This window comes from Felis catus, chromosome B3 (assembly GCF_018350175.1).
Source record: "Felis catus isolate Fca126 chromosome B3, F.catus_Fca126_mat1.0, whole genome shotgun sequence".
NCBI classification, from domain to species: domain Eukaryota; kingdom Metazoa; phylum Chordata; class Mammalia; order Carnivora; family Felidae; genus Felis; species Felis catus.
In genome coordinates this window covers 66,838,119-66,859,690 of record NC_058373.1, presented here as the reverse complement: position 1 = coordinate 66,859,690, position 21,572 = coordinate 66,838,119, and the positions used below count along the sequence as shown (strand labels likewise).

Here is a 21,572-nt window from a genome sequence, read left to right as displayed (position 1 = left end):
GAATACTAAATTGGAGAATAGGACATAAATGGCGCTTCCAGAAAATAGAAGGGCACAGATGATAAGAGGTTGCTTGAGTTTAAATGATAGGGTGAAAAGGGAGAGATGGATGAGAGCAGAAGTAGTTTCAAAATTTGGGAGAGGCCCTTTAATGTTGCAAATCCTTGTAAGGAGGGCGCTTTGTAACTTGATGCAGGTTGCACAGCCAGGCCCGAGCAGGACGGGGAAGTGGATGCTTCCGTCTCACGTGCTTCCTCGCTGCCGTGGTGATGTTGGGACTTGCCCTCCCTGTGGAGGAGCAGCTCTAAGTGGGGGCAGGACGTTGGGACTGGTCCCCTCTCTGCCTTTAGAGTCTTTCGTGGTGAACATGGAGGGGGCAGTAGGATTCATGTGTCAGATTCCAGGACCTCTCGTTTCCTCCCTTCTTCTCCCACTTCTCCTAATCTCTGAGACTAGAGAGTCCCAGCTGAGATCCATTCCCACTTGTTTGTGCTGTTTCAGGAGTGACCCTGCAGACATTGCCCTTTTCCCACGTAAGTCTGAGGCCTCCCTGAAACGTGGGGGGATTTTATTTCCATGAGGCCAGGAGAGTAGGCCTTCTCCATCACCACCCCAGCTATGTGTGCTGATGAAAAAGGAGAATCTATAAATAATTTTAATAACTTAAAGTCCCCTTCATGCACGTCTGGCTCCCTCCGATGAGGAAGGCGTTTGTGGCCACCTCCATTGGTCGTACTCTGGCAGGCATTGGTAATGAGTTAGAAGCCAGAGAGAGGACAGCCGTGCTCGGTCACAGCGTGGCTGCGACGGCAGCCAAATGAGAAGAGCCACCGAGAAAAAAATGGCACGCCATGACAGGGCCACTGCTCCCTTCTCCATCTTTTACTGCACAAACTGTTGAAGCACCCGACGCTGCTGTAAAACCAGCAAAAGCCAATGAACTGGCAGCAGGTGTTAGTGCTTGTAGTCCTCTAATTTCAGCTTCAACCTCCCCAGTCCCCCGAGAACATAGTTATGGAGACGAGGGGGAAAATGAGAGCATTCCTGTTTAAAGTCTGGAATCAAAGGTTTCGGCTAAAGGCCAGACCCTTTAACCCGATTAACTCCTCTCTGAAACAGGAGAACATCAAGAAGAAACTGAATCTACTACGTTTTACAGATAAACCAAGTGGAGGGTCTGGTTCAAATAGTGAACTTGTTAAGAAAGAGGAGAATTAGCACAAATGGACTGTTCTTTCTCTTTCTGCACGTGAACTGTATCAACTGCAGCCCCAATCCAACATCTGCCTGCCAGATAATGTGCACAGCTGTATGTGGCTCATGATTTGTCTCCACACAGAATATTGCATGGTAGATGCTGTGCACTTTGGAGGAATTGACAGGAAATCTGTCAGAGAGGCAGCGAATAGTCCTGTGTTCCAGCTCGGCCTCGGTAGTGATTTTTCTTTAAGGGCCCCTTCCTCAGTGAAGAGAAATTTACTTTAGAAAACAGGACAGGGGAGCCCGAGTGGCTCACTTGGTTAAGTGGCTGAACGCTTGGTTTCCGTTCAGATCATGATCTCACAGTTTGTGAGTTCAAGCCCTGTGTCAGGCTCCACACTAGATATGGAGCCTGCTTGGGTTTCTCTCTCCCTCTCTTCCTCTCTCCTCTCTCTCTCTCTCTCTCTCTCTCTCTCTCTCTCTCACTCACTCTCTCCCCCTTTCTCCCTCTCTCTCTCTCTCTCCCCCTCTCTCTCAAAATAAATAAATTAAAAAAAAAAAAAAAGAAAAGACAACATGACACTGGAGTGGGCATTTAGAGAAGCCAGCTCATTCACTTGCCAGGGTGTTTGTTCTTCATCAGCTCTTGTTGCAACAAAATACAGCCGTTGCATCATCTGTGCCCTGACTCCCTTGCAAGTGTTCAGCTTGAGGAGTGCAGATGCAACTGGGTCTGCTGTGGCCTTCGTAGACATCAGCTTAATGTCAGACGAGGAGGTGATGCTGAACAGAAAACAGCGACCGTTCCTCATCATTGTCTCCCTGTCCTATTATTAAAGGGGCACCTAGCGGATGCTTGGATCTTGCTGGCTTGTTCGCTGTTATTTTTTCTCCTTTCCTCCCACCAACGATGGTGGGGGAGTCTCTTCTGCCCCCTCCTTTTCCTTCTTTCTTCCTCTCTTCCCTACCTAGAAACGGAAAATATATTACAGATCAGATATTTGCAAATGGTGAGAGGGAAAGTGCATAGGGCTGGGTACAATGTAGCATGTTATCTTCTATCAACCCACAACACACAGACACAAACATCACCAGAAACACTTAATTGAGCCCATGTGACCATCCCTCAGCAGGGAGTCGTTTAATAAAATGATGTGTAATAACACACCTCCTTCTTGAAGGACTTCATTCTTGACTTTTGTGCAGGTCAGGGATAGGGGCACAGGGAAGACCGAGTCGGGGCTCATGTTGCAGCTGCATTGCCTACGTGCATCAAGGTGACAAGGGGGTTGGGGGAGGTGGGTGAGGATAGTTCACAGCCAGTTCAACACTCAAACTGAGAAGCCCTTTCCCTGCTGTGGATAACTGAAAAGGGAGAAGGCAAACAGACTCAGCAAATGGAGAAGAAGCAATTATAAACACATGGGCTCCTGAAACATCCCATGGAAAACATTTCACTTTTGTATCTTTGTGTGGCTTGTAATCTTTCATTTAAAAAAAACAAGCCATGGGATCAGTGCACAGCTATTTATGAGCTGTGATCCAGCAGCCTTTTATCTTGCCCTGCAGAGTTCTAGACTCCTCTGGAGCAGTCCTTTTGGATGAAGTCCTCACAAAGATCTGGTTACACCAACGAAGCAAAAGAAAATGTAAATGCTAATGGATCATCCCCAAATACTCAAGCGAGCTAACTTTGGAAAAGAATGGGGTCCCACATCTCCCATTTTCTGTAAACTGAAATTCCCCTTTATGGCATCAGAACTGCGATTAATATTGGCAAAAATGGCCGATAAGAATGAGTGGATTCATTTTCCTCAGAAATCCAACACCTCTGGTTTGTTTGAAGAAAAAGGGCTAGGAACTGCAGCCTCTATCCCTCCTCTTTTGAGTCTTGAAGGGGAGAGGACTGCTGATGAACAGTTACCCTCAGCAGTTCTGACTTAGGAAGTTAGAGAAATTGGACACAGCACTGGCTCTAGGTCTATTTCCCTTTCCCACCAAAATGGAATCTTCAGTGGAAAATTGCCGCATCTCCATCCTGTAATGAAATGTGCAGAAGAAGTGAAAAATGCATTACTTTACCCCATGTGTACGCACTACATCATTACACCGCTGAGAATGTCTCACTAATGATACAGAACATATGGGGGTCTTCCATAATGAACTACAATGAGGTACATTAAAAATATAGATGAGTTTAATTTGGTATATTTATTTAATTGATTAAAAAAACTTTTATCAGGCAATTTCTTAAGACTTCTGCAAATGGCAATTATTCCTATTGGTGGAATCCAGGGCCTGTGTTACTATAAAGCATACACCAACATCAGTGGAAATGTGATCTAGTTAGCCAAAATGAAGGATACATACTAAGGTCCCAACTCTTGTCGTTTTGATAGCTTGGGGTGTGAACTCATTCTGTTCATTATCTTTTTTGGAGAGTTGGTCCTAACTCTAGGTAAAGTTCTGTGGTTCAGTTTAATATGTTTGCACTTGTGATAACCATTTCCATTTCTCTATAGGTTGAAGGGAGGTGTCTTCTCCCTTCCTTACCTCCGACAAAAAAAAAGTGGGGGACCTTTTTCAAAAGTTGCCATTCTGGGGGTGCCTGGGTGGCTCAGTAAGTTAAGCATCCAACTTCGACTCTGGTCATGATCTCACGGTTTGTGAGTTCGAGCCCCGCATCAGGCTCTGTGCTGACAGCTCAGAGCCTGGAGTCTGCTTCGGATTCTGTGTCTCGCTCTCTCTCTGACCCTCCCCTGCTCACGCTCTGTCTCCCCCTGTCTCAAAAATAAAACATTAAAAAAAATTTTTTTTAAAAGTTGCCATTCTGATGCCAGAGAGATATGAAAATATAATTTGATAGAGAATGTTCATGCTTTCTAATATAGCATATAACTAGATTTTATACCCGTTAGGAAGTAGGAGGTAGTTTGGCTTATAGTTGGTATTGAATGGTCAATGTGTTGAATTTAGATGACTCTGTTTTTCATTGGATTTACATCAAAGTACTTGTTCAGCCTCATTTGTGTGGTATAACCTAAGTCATGAATATTTTCAGGGTGAAACTTGACGTAAGGATTTTCAAGAGGAAGAAAAAAAAAGCTTTTTTAATTTTAATTTATTTTGTTTTATTTTGTACAGTTCTGATTTTTGTATAATTGTATCTAAATTCAGCAACAGGTTTCAAGGATTCAGAAACCTCATCTTTGCTTAAAATTCAGACTCAAACTCAATTTTCTGTTACGATAATTTTATGTAACCCCTGTTACATCTCAATTTATGGAAATAATTAGAGCAAATTAGATCACAGGAAAGTTTAATTAGCCAGGCATAGTTTTGAATTAAAGTTCATTTTCTGTGAAAATTAGAAAAGGCTGAGTGCTTGGTTCTTCATTATATGATGACTTAGCATCATACATCACTGGCATCCTGGGCAAGTGAGGGTGGGGCTGTGGCCTGGAGGGTGGTATGCTCACTGACCCAGAACTTGAAATGGTAGCATGAAAGCTGAATGGTCAGAAAAGATCACTGCCAATCGAGATCCAACTATTTCCAGGGCGTTAAACTCCAGGTTAAAATTTCTTGCTCTTGATTACGCATTTTGTAACTTTTGCATTGCTCGAGAAGCTGTTGTTTGATTTCTTAAAAAAAAAAAAATCAGCCTCTTATTCCCATATCGTGTATCTGCTGGAAGCCATAGGATAGTGTTTGTATCTGCATATTTAGGTGTGGGGATTAGGTTTGATATGTGAGGGGGTAACTTTTCTCATGTTTACATTCACTATTGTGCTTTAATTTTTCTTATATTCATATTATGGGGTTTTCCACAAATACAATATACTCCAGTACGTGGTTTCGTATTTCCTTTGTATACACATAGGAGACTTGGCAAATGTTTTACTGAGGATGAAGGCCTTTGATTAAAATTTATTTAGTCCTCCCTCATCTGCTCTGTCTCTCAAAATAAATAAACTTAAAAAAAAATTTTTTAAAGGGGGGGGGTGCCTGGGTGACTCAGTCAGTTAAGCATCCGACTCTTGGTTTTGGCTCAGGTCATGATCTCACAGTTCATGGATTCAAGCCCCACATCGGGCTCCGTGCTGACAGCATGGAGCCTGCCTGGGATATTTTCTCTCTCTCTCTCTCTCTCTCTCTCTCTCTCTCTCTCTCTCTCTCTCTCTCTCTCTCTCTCTCTTTCTGCCCTTCCTCTGCTCTCTCTGTCTCTCAAAATAAATAAACTTAAAAAAAAACTTAAAAGAAATTATTTAGTCCTGTGACTTAATTCAGACTAAGGTAGTTAATTAAGGTCTGTCTACCTTGAAACCCTGGCTCAAATCTCCACTCTTTCAAGAAGCCTCTCTGAATCCTCGGTTTGTCTCCCCTGCTTTCTTTTTTAAAAAAAAATTTTTTTTTCAACGTTTATTTATTTTTGGGACAGAGAGAGACAGAGCATGAACGGGGGAAGGGCAGAGAGAGATGGAGACACAGAATCGGAAACAGGCTCCAGGCTCCGAGCCATCAGCCCAGAGCCCGACGCGGGGCTCAAACTCACGGACCGCGAGATCGTGAGGTGGCTGAAGTCGGACGCTTAACCGACTGCGCCACCCAGGTGCCCCTCCTCTGCTTTCTTAAAACGCACCTCACAATCTGCCTTGTTTTAAGGTTACTTTTGCACACTTCCCACCCTCTTGTAAACCAGGGACTTTCTGTCCTTCATCTTGGCACATGCCACAGCGTTTTGCCCACGGGAGGGCACTCGATAAGTATTTATTTTACTGATCACTGGTGGGAGGAGCTGTTCACTTCTCAGACCACATGGTTCGGAAAGTCATCTATGTTCAGTGAACACCTTTGAATTTCTTCTTTCGGTGTGGCAGCAAGGACAGCAATGACCAGTGTGGGACCTCCTATTGAAGTGGCCACCAGCTCAGGGTCCCCATGTTCACTACTACCCATTTCCTTTGACCTCACTCTCTACCTCAACTCAGACCAGAGATCCCAGTGTGAAGAGCAGTAGCCCTAGCTACTGAGCAAACTAATGCAGTTCAACCATGAAATTAAATTTGACTTCCCTGAATATGGTGGGACATATCCAGAACCTTCTTGTACAAGGGGAGTTCAAATAAATGTAGTAAAGGAGTACCACAAAAATAAATGGAAGCATTTGTTTATAAATTACTCTGTAATTAAGAATATGAATTTTTTATGTCATTTGACCAAATAAAATTTTTTTCTATTTCTTTTCTGTAATCTCAGCATAAAATTCCAACCGTGGCTACTGGTTCCCAGCAAAACACGCACATATATATTTTAATTTGTTTTAAAGTTTATTTATTTATTTTGAAGTGGTACAGAGAGAGAGGGAGAGAGAATCCCAAGCTGGATTCACACTGTCAACGTGGAGCCTGATGCAGGGCTTGAACCCACAAAACCATGAGATCATGACCTGAGCTGAAATCAAGAGCCCGACGCTTAACTGAGTGAGCCACCCAGGCACCCCCACATACATTTTTTAAATCTGTTTTTAATTACATTTTTTTGCTCATTATTGTTGACCCCTTTCACCAGACCCCCAGCTCTGGCAAACACTATCTGTTCTCTGTAACTATGAGCTCAGTGTTGTGTTTGTTTTATTTTGTTTGTTTTTTAGATTCTACATGTAAGAGAGATCATATGGTATTTGTCTTCCTGTCTGACTTATTTCAGTTAGCGTGATATCCTTGAAGTCCATCCCTCTTGTTGCCAATGACAAGATTTCATTCTTTTATAATGGCTGATTACTATTCCACTGTAAATATACCACAATTTCTTTATCCATTCATCCATCGATGGACACTTCAATTATTTCTATATCTTAGCTATTGTAAATAATGCGACAATGAACATAGGGTACATATATCTTTTTGAGTTGCTGTTTTCACTTTCTTCAGATAAATGCCCAGAAGTAGAATAGTTGGATTGCATGGTGTAGTCCTCTTTTTAAGTTTTTGATGAACCTCCACACTCTTTTCCATAGTGGCTACACCAATTTACTAACAGTACACAAGGATTTCCTTCTTTCTACATATTTACCAACACTTATTTCCTTTCTTTTTGACAATAGCCATTCTAACGAGTATGAGGTGATATATTACTGTTTTTTAATGTTTATTTATTTATTTTGAGAGAGAGCACGAGTGGGGAAGGAGCGGAGAGAGAGAGGGAGACAGAGCATCCCAAGCAGGCTCCACACTGTTAGTGCAGAGTCTGATATGGGGCTGACCTCACAAACCATGAAATCATGACTTGAACTGAAACTGAGTCAGATGCTTAACCAACTGAGCCACCCAGGTGCCCCTTGAGATATTATTGTGGTTTGACTTGCATTTCCCTGATGTTTAATGCTGAGCATCTTTTCATGTACCTAGTGGCCACCCATGTGTCATCTTTGGAAAAATATTTATTCATATCTGCTGCCATTTTTAAATTGGATTGTTTGGATTTTTTGGTATTGAGTTGTGTGAGTTGTTTATTCATTTTGGCTATTGGCCCCTTATCAGATATGATTTGCAAATATTTTCTCCCATTCAATAGGTTACCTTTTCATTTTGTGGATGGTTTTCTTTGCTGTACAGAAGCTTTTTATTTTGATAAAGTTCCACTTGTTTATTTTTACTTTTGTTGCTTTTGTTTTTTGGTGTCAGATTAAAAACATCATTGCTAAAATTTATGTTAAGGAGCTTAGCACCTATGTTGTTTCTAGGAGTTTTATGGTTTCAGGTCTTATGTTCAAATCTTTAATCCATTTGACTTAAGTTTTGTGTATGATGTAAGATATTGGTTGAGTTTTATTCTTTTGCCTGTGGCTGTCCAGTTTTCCCAACACCATTTTTTGAAGAGATTGCCCTCTCCCCCACTGTATATTCTTGGCTCCTTTCTTGTAAATTAATTGACCAAATATGCGTGGATCTATTTTTGGACTTTCTATTCTGTTCCTTTGATCTGTATCTCTGTTTTCATGCTAATGTAATACTGTTTTAATTACTGAACCTTTGTACTATAGTTTGAAATCAGAGAGCATGATGTCTCCGGCTTTGTTCTTTTTCCTCAAGATTGATTTGGCTATTCAGGGTCTTTGTGGTTCTTTACAAATTTTAGGTTATTTTTTCTATTTCTGTAAAAAATGCCATTAAAATTTTGATAGGGATTGCATTGAATTTGTGCATTGCTTTGGGTCATATGGACATATAACAGTACTGATTTTTTCTAATCTATGAGCACAGAATATTTTTCCATTTCTTTGTGTCTTCAATTTCTTTCATTCACATATTACAATTTTCAACATACAGGTCTTTCACCACCTTCATTAAATGTATACATAGGTATTTTTTTTCTGATGTAATTATAAATGGGATTGTTTTCTTAATTTCTCTTTCTGACAGTTATAAATGTATAGAAATGGAACAGATTTATTGACTTTGTATCCTGCAACCTTACTGAATTTATTAGTGTGAGCAGTTTTTGGTGGAGTCTTTAGGGTTATCTGTATGTAATATCATGTCATCTGCAAGTGGTGATGTTTTACATCTTCCTAACATGGATGCGTTCCCCCCCCCCCCCCCATTGCCTCTTGCTCTGGCTAGGACTTCCAGTACTATGTTGAATAAAAGAGTAAGAGTGGACATCCTTGTCCTATTCCTGATCTTAGAGGAAAAGCTTTTGGTTTTTCACAGTTGAATATGATGTTAGCTGAGGGCTTGTCATGTATGGCCTTTATCATCTTGCAGTGTGGTCTCCCTATACCCACTTTATTAAGAGTTTTTATCATAGATGGGTGTTAAATTTTATTAAATTTATCAAGATGCATTTATCAAGATGATCATATGAATTTTATCCTTCATTTTGTTGTTAGTGTGGTGTATCCATGATTTGTGGATGTAGAACCATCCTTGGATCCCCGGAATAAATCCTGCTTGATGATGATGTGTGATCATTTTAATGTATTCTTGAATTCAATTGGCTAATATTTTACTGAGGATTTTTTACATTTATGTTCTTCAGGATATTGGCTCATCGACTCTTTTATTAGTGTCCTTGTCTGGTTTGGTATCAGGGTAATGCTGGCCTCTTAAAATGAGTTTCAAAGTGTTTCATCCTCTTCTATTTATTTATTTGTGTTATCTCTCTCTCTCTGCCTTTTATGAGTCTGGCTAAAGGATTATTAATTTTGTGTATCATTTCAAAGGACCAGCTGTTGGTTTCATTGATCTGTTCTATTTTTTAACTGTTTTATTTATTTCTGCCCTAATTTTTATTATTTCCTTCCTTTTACTGGTTTGGGCTTCATTTATTCTTCTTCTAGCTCATTTTAGATTTAAGTTTAACTTATTTATTTGAGATTTTCCTTGCTTCTTGAAATAGACCTGTATTGGTATAAACTTACCTCTTAGAACTACTTTTAATGCATCCCAGAGATTTTGAACCATAGTTTTTTGTTGTCTCCATATATTTTTTGATTTCCTCTTTGATTGACACATACATTGTTTAGTAGCATTTATTTAGCCTCCATGTATTTGTGATCCTTCCAGATGTGTGTGTGTGTGTGTGTGTGTGTGTGTGTGATTGGTTTTTAATTTCATATTGTTGTATGGAAACATGCATGATATGATTTCAGTCTTTTTAACTTATTGAGACTTGTTTTGTGGCCTAATATGTGATCTATTCTGGAGAATATTGCATGTGCACTTGCAAATGTGTATTCTGCTGCTTTTTGGATGGAATGTTTTGAATATATCTGTTAGGTCCATCTGGTCAATGTGTCATTCAAAGCCACTGTTTCCTTGTTGATTTCCTGTCTGGATTATGGATGAATTGGTGTTAAGTGGGGTGTTAAAGTTCTCTACTTTTACTGTATTACTTTCAACTTTTTTCTTTATGTTTGTTATTAGCTGCTTTGTGTATTTAGGTGTTTCTATGTTGGGAGCATAGATATTTACAATCATATCCTCTGATTGTTCTCTTTACCATTATGTAGTGTCCTTCTTAGGCTCTTAATTTTTATTTTAAAATCTATTTTGTCTGACATCAGTATTGCTAATCCAACTTTCATTTCACTTCCATTTGCACGGTAAATGTTTGTCCATCTTCTCACTTTCATTCTGAGTGTGCCTTTAGGTCGGAAGTGAGTCTCTTGTAGGCAGCATATAGATGGGTCTTTCTTTTTTATCCAGTCACCCTTTGTCTTTTGATTGGAACACTTAGTCCATCTACATTTAAATTAATTATTTATAGGTCTGTGCTTATTGCCATTTTGTTACTTGTTTTATGGTTATTTTTATAGTTTTTCTCTGTTCCTTCTTTTCTTGCCCTTTTCCTTTGTGATTTAATGGTTTTATTTAGTGTTATGCTTGGATTCCTTCATCTTTATTTTTTGTGTATCTCTTATAGGTTTTTGATTTGTGGTTACTATTAGGTTCACATATAATAGCATCTCATGTGATAGCAGTCTATATTATGTTGATGGTTGCTTAAATTTGAACCCATTCTAAAAGCACTGAATTTTTACTACACCCCCATGTTTTATGTATATGATACCATACTTTGCATCCTTTTATTTTGTGAATACCTTGACTGATTTTTGTAGATATAATTGATTTTATTGCTTTTGTACTTTAACCTCCATATTGGTTTTATACATGATTTATCTACTACTTTTATTGTATGTTTACATTCACCTTGAATTTTTTTTGTTGTTTCATAATTTTGATACTCCTGATTATGGCCTTTTCTTTCTAAAAATTGCCCTTTAACATTTCTTATAAGGCTGGTTTAGTGGTGAGGAACTCCTTTAACTTTTGTTTGTCAACGAAACTCTTTATCTCTCCTTCTATCCTGAATGGTAATCTTGCTGGATAGAGTATTTTTGGTTGCAGTTTTTTCTTTTCAGTACTTTGAATATATCATGCCACTTCTTTTTGACCTGCAAAGTTTCTGCTGAAAAATCAACTGATAGCCTTATGGAGTTTCCCTTGTATGTAACCATTTTCTTTTCTCTTACTGCTTTTAAAATTCTCTTTTTATCATTACATTTCATCATTTTAATTATTATTTGTCTTGGTGTGGGCCTCCTTGGGTTAATTTTGGGGGGCTCTCTGTGCTTTCTGGATCTGAATGTCTGTTTACTTTCCCACATTTGGAAAGTTTTGGGTATTATTTCTTCAAATTTTCTACTCCCTTCTCTCTTTCTTCTCCTTCTGGGATCCGTATAATGAGAATGCTATTATGTTTGATGATGTTACTAAGTTCCCTCACCTATTCTCATTTTTTCATTCTTTTTTGTTGTTGTTTGTGTCGTTGCTTTTCATTACCATGTCTCTTAGATTACTGATTTGTTCTTCTGCCTCCTCTAATCTGCCATTTATTTCCTCTGGTATATTTTTAATTTCAGTTATTGAGTTCTTCATGTCTGATTAGTTCTTTTTTATATTTTCAGTCTCTTTGTTTAAGGTCTTACTGAGGTCCTCCACTCTTCTCAAGTCCAGTGAGTATCTTTATGACCATTACGCTGAATTCTTTATTGGGCATGTTGCTTATCTGCATTTCATTTCATTCTTCTGCTGTGATTTTGTTCTGTTCTTTCCTTTGAGAGATGTTATTCTGTCTTTTCATGTTGTCTAACTCTGTGGTTTTTTAATGCATTAGGGAAGTCCACTGTGTCTCCTGATCTTGGAAGTAGTGGCCTTACGAACAAGAAATTCTGTGGTGCCTTGTAGCACGATGTCCCTTGGTTGCCAAACCCAGGTGCTTCCCCCCTGTGGATTGTGTGCACTATGCTGTTGTGGCTGAGCATCATTTACCTTTGGTTCAGTCAGCTGCAATGGCTCACTCTGCCTGCTGTGGGCACACTGGGCAGAGTTTGGTCCCTGTGCCATTAAGGGGCCAGTCTGGGCTGGTGCAGGCTTGTAGTTGGGCAGTAGCAGCAGTCAAACAAGATGCCTGCCCTCAGCCTGTTTGCCAGGGCTGCAGTCATATCAAACTGCTGGGTGCTCTCCCTGCACTGCCCCCTGATGAAGCTTTCTTTCATGGGCAGGGCTGACAGTGAGACCCAATGCCTGCTCCCAGTCCATGTGCCCAGCGCTACGATTGACAGAGCACTCTCTGCACTGCCAAATAGAAGGTTTGGCTGGTGGGTCTGCAAGTGCACTGGTGTGTGTGGTTAGCTTCCTCTCTCCCCCAGGTGGGAGTCACTTTGGAATGGTGCCAGTCCCTACTGGGCTTGCTTGCAGTGTGTGCTCAAGGGACACCTGTGGAGTGGGGTGGGTCAGATGGGGCAAATCCATAGAAAAATGTGAGGGCACTGTTTTCAGTTCCAGAAAGGTAGGTGGGAAGTGTTTGTGCTGGCTCCCACAAGCATCAAGCTGGGGGAAAGCTTTCCATGAGAAATTGTCCCTGACAGCACTCTCCTTCTTGGAGAAGTCTCCTAACAATCCTGGCTCCTCTATCACATGTTCTGAGGTTAGTTAATAAACCCCTTCACATATACTCCAGGTACTTTTCAAAATGCTGCTTCTGTGTTGTATCTCAATAGGATTGTCTGTTACGCTGGCTCTTTAAGGCTGAGCACTCAGTTTTTGATCTGCCTCTGGTTCTCCCAGAGCTAAGTCCGATAGTTTTTAAAGTACCTGGGGTTAAACCTCACTGTTTATAAAACCTCATAAAGCTAAGCCCCACTAGTTTTCAAAGCCCAAATGTTATGGGGACTCCTTTCCCAGTGTAGGTCATTCATGCCTGGGGTGTGGACTCTATACCTCTCACTTCTTCATCCATGTGGTGTCTCTCCCATTTGTGGTTAGTCTCACTGAGAGTTTGGTTCCCGACCAGGTCTCCACCCCTCGTAGCCCTTTCAGTGTGGCCTCCTGTCTGTGATTAACTGTGGAAAGTCTGCTCTGCCAGTCTTCGAGTTGCATTCAGAGTTAGTGGCAGTGATCTGTCTCCATGTGTCTATAGTATTAGGTGAGCTCAGGATCCTCCACCATCTTCCCAGAAGTCCCTAATTTTGTATGATGTTTAATTAATAAAGACATATTTATTTAATAAAAATGTCTATCAATGTTATAATAATAGGGGCGCTTGGGTGGCTCAGTCAGTTAAGAGTCAGGCTTCAGCTCAGGTCACAATCTCCCAGATCACAAGTTCAAGCCCTGCATCAGGCTCTGCTGACAGCTCAGAGCCTGGAGCCTGCTTCAGATTCTGTGTCTCCCTCTCTCTCTGCTCCTCCCCCACTCATGCTCTATCTCTCTCTGTCTCTCAAAATTAAAACAAAAATAATAATAGAAATTGTAGTATAACTGATGGCATTTTCTCAAATGAGAAAATAAAGGCATAGAGGATTTGCCAAGGATCACATAGCAGACTAGGGGTAGTTTAATTTTGGAAATACCTCTTTTTCTTCTGTTGTTAGGATGTTGAGCTTTACTATGTGAGTATCTAACTATATCTCGAACTAGTTTACCTATCGTAATGTCTTAAGCAGGACCCTGCGTATCCCCCCAATACATTAATTTATCTCTGAAATGTTTTTAGACTTCTGTTTAAGTATTATGTCTGATATAGGAATTTGAAATGCATCAAATAAAATGAAAGCACATTGAGAAAATATGGCTAGAGAGATCTTCTCATTCTACCAACAGGTTTACTGAACTTGACTGGCCATATGTTTAATAAGAGGAATTTATGGTCTAAACAACCCCTCCCACTTTATCCGAATTGAGGAAGCGATTAGAATTTTGACTAAAAGAACCATTGAATCATACACGCTAAATGGGTGATACGAATTTATAGTATGTAAATTATATTCCAATAAAGGTGTTAAAAGTAAGTACTTTTTCTGGATTGCTGCAAGTGAGTAAACATAAATGGCTTAGAAAATCACCCATATTTAGCTATTCAGAGTCATTTCAGACCAAAGATTTGAGAGCTGAAAGAGAATTTATAACTGCTCTACTTAAAAAACTAGAGGCCCAGAGAGGCTAAGTAATTTGATTACTATCTCACAGTGAGTTACAGGCAAAGGCAGATTTTGAAGTCCATTCTCTCAAGCAGATGAGAGCAAAACTTGTCACTTGAAGTTCTTGTGAGTTGACTGCATTGCCCCATGCTTTTCAGGGTTCGTATCTTCTAGAGTTAGTGATCTCTCAGGCATAGTGTAGTCTTATGATTTTTTTTAAAACACTACTAAGCAGAGTCACTTAGTACTGAACTCAGAACCAAAAGTATCTAAATGAAATAAGGCTGGATCTAAATAAAGATTTCTGTGGGAAAAGAAACAAATGTTTCCTTCTCCTCTCCTTGGTTCTTATTTAATTAACCTTATCCTCCACGTCCTTTGTTTTGGAAAAGAGTGTAAACATATGAAATTTCAAAAATCAAAAATATCTGTCATAACGTTGGTGTTACATCATTTACCCTGTTGAAGGTCTCTGAAATCAAAGGTTCCAGATCTTTGATAGTAAGACTGCACTGAAAATGGATAAAAACTGCCCATCTGCTAGAAGCCATTTTTAAATTATAACTTTTTGAACTTTTATCCATAAATGAAAATATATCACTATACTTGGGGAAAGTATTCATTTCATTGCATCATATTGTGATTAAATCCTCTATAAAAAGAAACAACCTTTTTTTAACCTTTACTTATTTTTAACTCTAGGTCTTATATCACTTTAAGAAATATGTGCTTCATATTTGCAGCCAAATGAAGTTCATATTTGCAATAAGAAAGATGTGCTTCATTATTTGAAACAATAACCCGTGTTTTACTGAAAACATAAAAGACGACTAAAATTAATGGAAAGACACACCATGTTCCAAAGTAGAAGGAAAAATTTTTCAAAGACTAACTTCTTGCTAATTTCTATTCTATTTCTAATTCAATTTTATTCCAGATCCCAGCAGGATTTTTTTTTTCTGAAATTTTACTTTTATTTTTAAGTTGACTTGAAAAAATGAAAGAGTGAGACTAAACAGGAAAATAAAAGGGGAAGACAGAAATCAGAGCTAAAATTATATACAATTTTTTAAAATGTGATGAAAAGCTATAATAATAAAAAATATGGTGCTGCCATATAGATCAATGAAAATAAACATGGAAACCAGGGGGAAAAGACCTTGATATATATGTACTAGAATTTAGGTGAAATGGAAAGATAAAAAGAGTCCATACCCTGGAATTTGCTTTAAATAGCATGAGAATAAAAAAATATCTCTTTTAAGCCCTGCCCAACATCTTCTCCCCTTCTGCTTAAGAAGTGTTGGTGGGAAATTAATTCAACCAAGGGATTTAATCCACTAACCTTTAAGCCATTGTAAAACAAACTCTGATTCCAAAGTTGTCTGTTCTTTGCAAAGGGAAATTCATAGGTCAGACTGCTCTTTTGGCTATGAATGCTGTCTTAGGCAGTGGACCCTGAGATAAATTTTTAGTACAAGTAGTTGATTCGGGAGGTAATCCTAGGAAATATGGGCAGGGGAATAGAGAAATAAGACAAGGAGGGAAGACAGCCAAGAGAGTTTTTGTTCTCAAGCACCTTACCATTGTGGACAAGTGGAGCCTGATCTTGCTTGGGAAATCTGGGAGTCAGTATAAAACATGCACCTAGACTAATCCACTCCAAATTCCTGAAGGTGAAAAAACTTGAATATTTACACAACAAATTCTCTCAGTTATTGGTTAAGGAGTGCCGGGTTGGTAGAAGGGCAGGCATGGATCTCTGGGCACTTCCAACCTGCTCTTCCTATGGATCAAACAAACTTTGGTGGCCAGATAATGCCTCAGGCAATAAATGCAGGTGTTGGCAGTTAGAAGTCAGGCCAGTGAGCTCTGAAGTGCTAAGGGTAAGAGGATAGAGATTAAAAAACAAACAAACAAACAAACAGTATCTAATATAAAAGCCAGTACCTGGGAGTTTACTATCTATAGCCAAGAAATAAGACTTTTCAGTTTTCCTGTGATAACTTGAATTGACAAAAAAAAAAAAAAGATGGGAAAGGAAGGCTGATAATTGCTGAGCTCAGGAGACATATATGACAGGTGAGAGAACTCAGTAAGCAGAAAGCAACTTAGCATCTGGCCAATCTAAGGAGAAATCATTGTGACAGTGATTGGCGAGTCCCACTATGGAGTTTCAGACACAATTATGTTTTATAGTGAATCTTAGGGCGTTTCCCGTTCTATGTTCTACTCTCCCTCAATTATCTCCAAACTTTCAGTAAAAACCTGTTCTGCATAACAGCCTTGTGTTAGCAGTGCCTTGGGAAATAAAGATGAAGGAACTGTGTCCGTGCTAAGAACGAAGCTTTGTAGAGCAGGGATGAGATGCTTAGAAGGGTTTGGCAATTGAGCAAGAATTTGGTATGAGAGCTGAGCACCCAGAGAATGGAAGTCTCCACAGAAATCTCTGGAAATATTAGGGACACTGCTAGTAATCATGTTACTTCATTTAGCTTTTATTGTAAAGAATAATCTCAGAAAGCTATAGTACTTGATTCTATCTATACTTAGAAGTTTGATATACTGCTCATTATGAACTTTTGCATTAGTTCTGATTTTTTAAAATACTTTATCACAGTATTATTTGTCTTGATTATTGAGGTTTCTTGGTGCCCCCTTAAATTTTGCCCCAGCGGTGAATCCCTTACTCCTCTCACCCAAGTCCTAGTCCTGACATGGAGCTATTTGGATCCTTCATGTTAACAATAATACCATAAATTACTGGGAAAAAGAAAAGGTGGCTATTTTGAAAAACAAAATTCTAAGTTCATTCTTTATAGCAAATAGATTTTAGTTTTATTAAATTTAAAATATAACAATAATATTGGATCTCAGGATATAGAATTTCTAAGCATAAAACAAAGGAAAACAATACAAAGAAAATATATGCATAGATTTAACTATATGAAAACTTAAAGCCTCTATTTGAAAGGTGGACAGGGAAATTTGCTACACATATTTTGAAAGGATTAAATTATTAACACGTTCACATCACTTTTGAAAAGTAATTCTGAAGTTTGAATAAAGATCCCTAAAACCATGTGTACTTCTTAATACAGGTATGCCACTGCTAAGAATCTATCCTTATGAAATAGAGATAGGCTCAGCTATTTATAAATATAGTGTTGTATAGGGCTACCAATAATAAAAATTCTTGAAAGAATGCAAATGTCAGCAATACAGGAATGGTTGAAGAAATCATGGCACAATGATAGGGTGGAACATTATACAAATGTAAAAATTAGGCTTTGAAAGAATATTTAACTTAAGCTACACCAGGACATCCACATGACTAAGGGTAGCACTGAAGAGGAGAACCAAGAAGGTACCTTTGAGTTAACTGTGATCATTGCAATGGAGATTACAAATAACTGAAAGACAGAGATCCCTCTTCTCAAATTGCTGGATTGTGTAAATCGTAGTTTCTGTGTAAGATCCTAAAGGAGGGGAAATAAAAGGTGACCTGTGCTGGATTGCTGTTAAATCCTAGAGGGTGGGTTTTTATATCAAATATGATTTGATTTAAAAATATGTCACATAAGATGTATAGTATCTTAGTGATGGGATTATGGGTGTTTTTCATCTTCCTGTTTACACTTTACAGCATGATATTTACGAATGTATTCTTGGATGATAGGATTTTTGTCTATCGACTCATTACCTTGGTGCACATTCCAGGTATTTAAGAAAAATTTCTTGCAAATAATATTATAATTTGGGGCTGTAGGGAAAGAGGCCTTGGAAAATGGCATTATTTTTCCCAGTAATTTTCATAGTTTAATAATAAAATACCATACACGTGTAAAAGGGAAAGAGATACAGCAGAAGCATATTCTATGCTAGAGCAAACAAATGTTAAGACAGATGATCTTTGGAATAAACTTAAAGACAATTCTTTTTTAAGATGTCCTTGTCGATTAAAGATCATTTTCTACATTTCTAATATGTTCAGCACTCACTCACTTCTATATGAAGCCACAGGTAGTAACATGAGCAGCACTGAACTGGATATTGGGGGCTAAGATTCCAGTGCCCCTCCCTATCTAGGAGAGATTGACCACCTTGTGCCACCTTTGTTGACTCTAAGAGAAAGGATTTTGTGTAAATGTTGATTGTTAGTTGCATCTCTTTGAAATATTTGCAAACATGAATACTGATTTAGTAAAATCTTAGATAGACTTCATCTTTGGATCTGCCCACTAGGAGCTTACAAAGTACGTGCCAAACAGTGATTGTATTTTATCCAATCCATGTTATCTTCGAAGCTGAGAACATAAATGGTCATAAGAGGCCCAACTCAGCATCTGAAAAAGCAACATGTTTTCATCTGTGCAAATGGGAAGGAATCTCCCATTAGAAGATAGTCTCTATATATTTATATGAATATATATATTTATATTTATTCATGTGTATATGAATAAACCTTTCATGCAAAGATGATGGTATTTTTTCAATTGATGGTATTTAAATGAGCATTTTGATCTTAGGCATGTTTTGGGCCTCAAAAATTGACAACAAATGTACTTTATGAATGATAGTGAATCTAGTCAGCGTGGTACCACTGTGTCATTTGCCCAATAAAAGTATCCAATGCTATACCACAAATGCTAAATCGTTCTTCCTTAAAGGGGGTAATAACATCATGCAAGAAATTCAAATCCAATATTAGATTCTTTGTTTTGTTTTGTTTTGTTTTGTTACAAAGTCAACATTCCCTTCCTGCTTTTTCCCCATGGCTTGCTTTTTGTTTTGGTTCCCTGACTCAGTGAACTCAGTGCATCACTGAATGCATTTTGCCATTTTACTCAAAAGAAATATTGATGGGCAGACTCACTTATTTTCCTGCTTTTTACCAAAAAAGGAAGAAAGAAATCTTTGAAAACTCATTGAAAATTATAATCTTGTTTGGGCAAAAAGATGAATATCTTTGATGAACTGTGAGCTAATGAGCTAAGGAAAAGGGGAGTGGCCTTTGGATATCATACTTTGGGTATGATGCCACCTTTCAAGTGGCTTTTTTTTCATGCCTGGGAGACGGGCATCTAAAAAAAAAAAGAGGCTTGGCTATTGCATATAAAGTTTAGAGAATTGAGTATTGTCTACTAAAGCAACAAGATTTACGAGAAATGTCTGGCTCAATTGCATTAGGGAAAAAAAATGATTTCAAAAAAATCGCTTCCCTGCCTTTTAAAATGAAAACCATCTGCAATGAAAAATTTAAAATGATAAATCTTCTCCTTTCACACTGCACTGATAAATGGTTAGTTTTCTTCCTCTTTGGGAAGGGGACAAAATAAGGATGTGAGAGTATGTGATATTTGCATACACAGACCTTTGTTAAATATCTGTGTACTCTTCTGGAATTTTTAATAAGTTTCTAAGTTATTATTATTATTATTATCATTATATGATATTATGAGACCCATTGAATGGAAACTCCAGGCTGTAACTTTTTGGAGTTGAAGTTGAATAACATTTGACCTTTCTTAGCTATGAAAAACAAACCAACGAACCTTATTCTGTTTCAATAAATATAATGATTTCAATCCATAGGGTGTATTTAAAGTCAAGATCTGTTCAATGTAATTACACTTTAAATTAGTCAATTTATACAAGCTTATATTTGATTTTAAGGATTCAATAATGGATACTTTTTACAGTAAAATATACTTCTCATTTTGATAAAAATCTACAGATGCTAGAATTTATCTATTCAAAATGTAAAAGAAAGAATTCCATAATCATTGTTTTCTTTTTTTTCTAGGTCATGTGCTTTTATACACATGGGGGTTCATAAACACAAAGTGAGGGCAGTGACTGAAGTAATAAAGCTACGTGTTAGGCTTTTTTTTCTTTTCTTTTTTTTTTGGGGGGGGTTCTCTACTATAAAAACATTTAGGCAACTGTGTCCATTGTTTTATTTTACCCAGATCGTAACAAAGGATGAGAAGTTAATAAATGAATTCACATAAAATCATTCTCTATATTCTGTCGCTCTCAGTTTATTAATCTAGAGGGCACTGATTCTCCCATGGCTTATTCTTAAGAAGGAGAGAATAGGTGCTGTGTCTTCCTTTCCTCAAATATAGGGGCATCCAGGCTTCTTTGGAAACATGGGAGTTTAATTGGAAATTCTGGTGCCTACTTTACTAGTCATAAACTGGGTAATTGTTTCCTAATGCAACCTGGCAGTGCCATTGAGGGCAGATTATACAGAGCTGCCATCCTGAGGTGTTCTAAACAAGTGACAAATCATTAACAGCAAGTCTCTGGATCTCTGTGAGCAAGCTCTGTGGCTGCTACTGGAGGCAAACAAGACCAGAGAGGAGTGAGGGAGATCTGAGTAGGCAGAAGCTGCTGCATTAATGACTGGCATTGTCAGCAGTGAGTGCTGGGGATGACTTCACCATCTTCACTTTCACCTTCTTCTCAGAGGTGTTGCTATGGGTACCATCTCAGAGGTGTCAGAGAAAAAAAGAGCAGGAGGTAGACTGATGAACAACATCAGGAAGTAAAGGATATGCAATGGCATAACAATATGAAGACATCCTTCTCGTACAAACGCGCGTGTTGCATACTTCGATAGGGACCCATTAAATTTGGACGATGGCAGACAGGAGAGTTGGTTGAATTGTCAACAAATGACGAATAAAAGGTGCTTTAGAACTATTTTATGGCCCCAATTATCCATAAAGATAATCGTAGTACTGGACCTTTATCACTCAGGGTATAATCATTCGTCACTAAATTAATTTCTAAGCCCCTGGGAATTGTATACACGTATGGTATATGGGTGATTTTTCTGTCATGGGAAGACTTGGGAAAGCTGTTCATTATTTTAAAGGCGATGTTTTTCTGCACTCTTTTCAAACTGCTGTTCCCTCCCATGATCAGAGATTCTGTGAAGGTACCAACTCCCTAGCACTTTGACTTTGAAATTAAACATCATGGTAACCTTCCCTCCTGCAATATGTTAATCATCATTAACCTAATTCTCTCTCTCTCTCTCTCTCTCTCTCTCTCTCTCTCTCTCTCTCTCTCTCTCTGTCATACTTTAGCTTTTGAATAAAAGTCAGAAAAAAATGATTAGGAGCGTTTTAACAAATTGCAGCATTTCAATGGTTAGGTCGCAGTTGTCAGATTTCTCCCTAGCAGAGTTGGAAAAGTGACATTTTCTTAGTCTCCCAAGTTTGTTCAACTTATTAAAATAGCATAAACAATGTTGAGGTGGAAAACAGGTTTTGCTACAGACCTTTATTACTAGGTTATAATCATAGAGTCCAAGCATGTATATATTTATAGGGGACGTTATTAAAAATACTCCAGTGGAAACATAGAGCAA

General features: G+C 38.4%; 1 long non-coding RNA gene across 1 annotated transcript in view; it reads left to right on the top strand.

The window, feature by feature from the left end:
- Positions 1–21,572, top strand: part of LOC109500724 — a 257,771-nt gene that overhangs the window by 711 nt on the left and 235,488 nt on the right. The window lies entirely within an intron of this gene.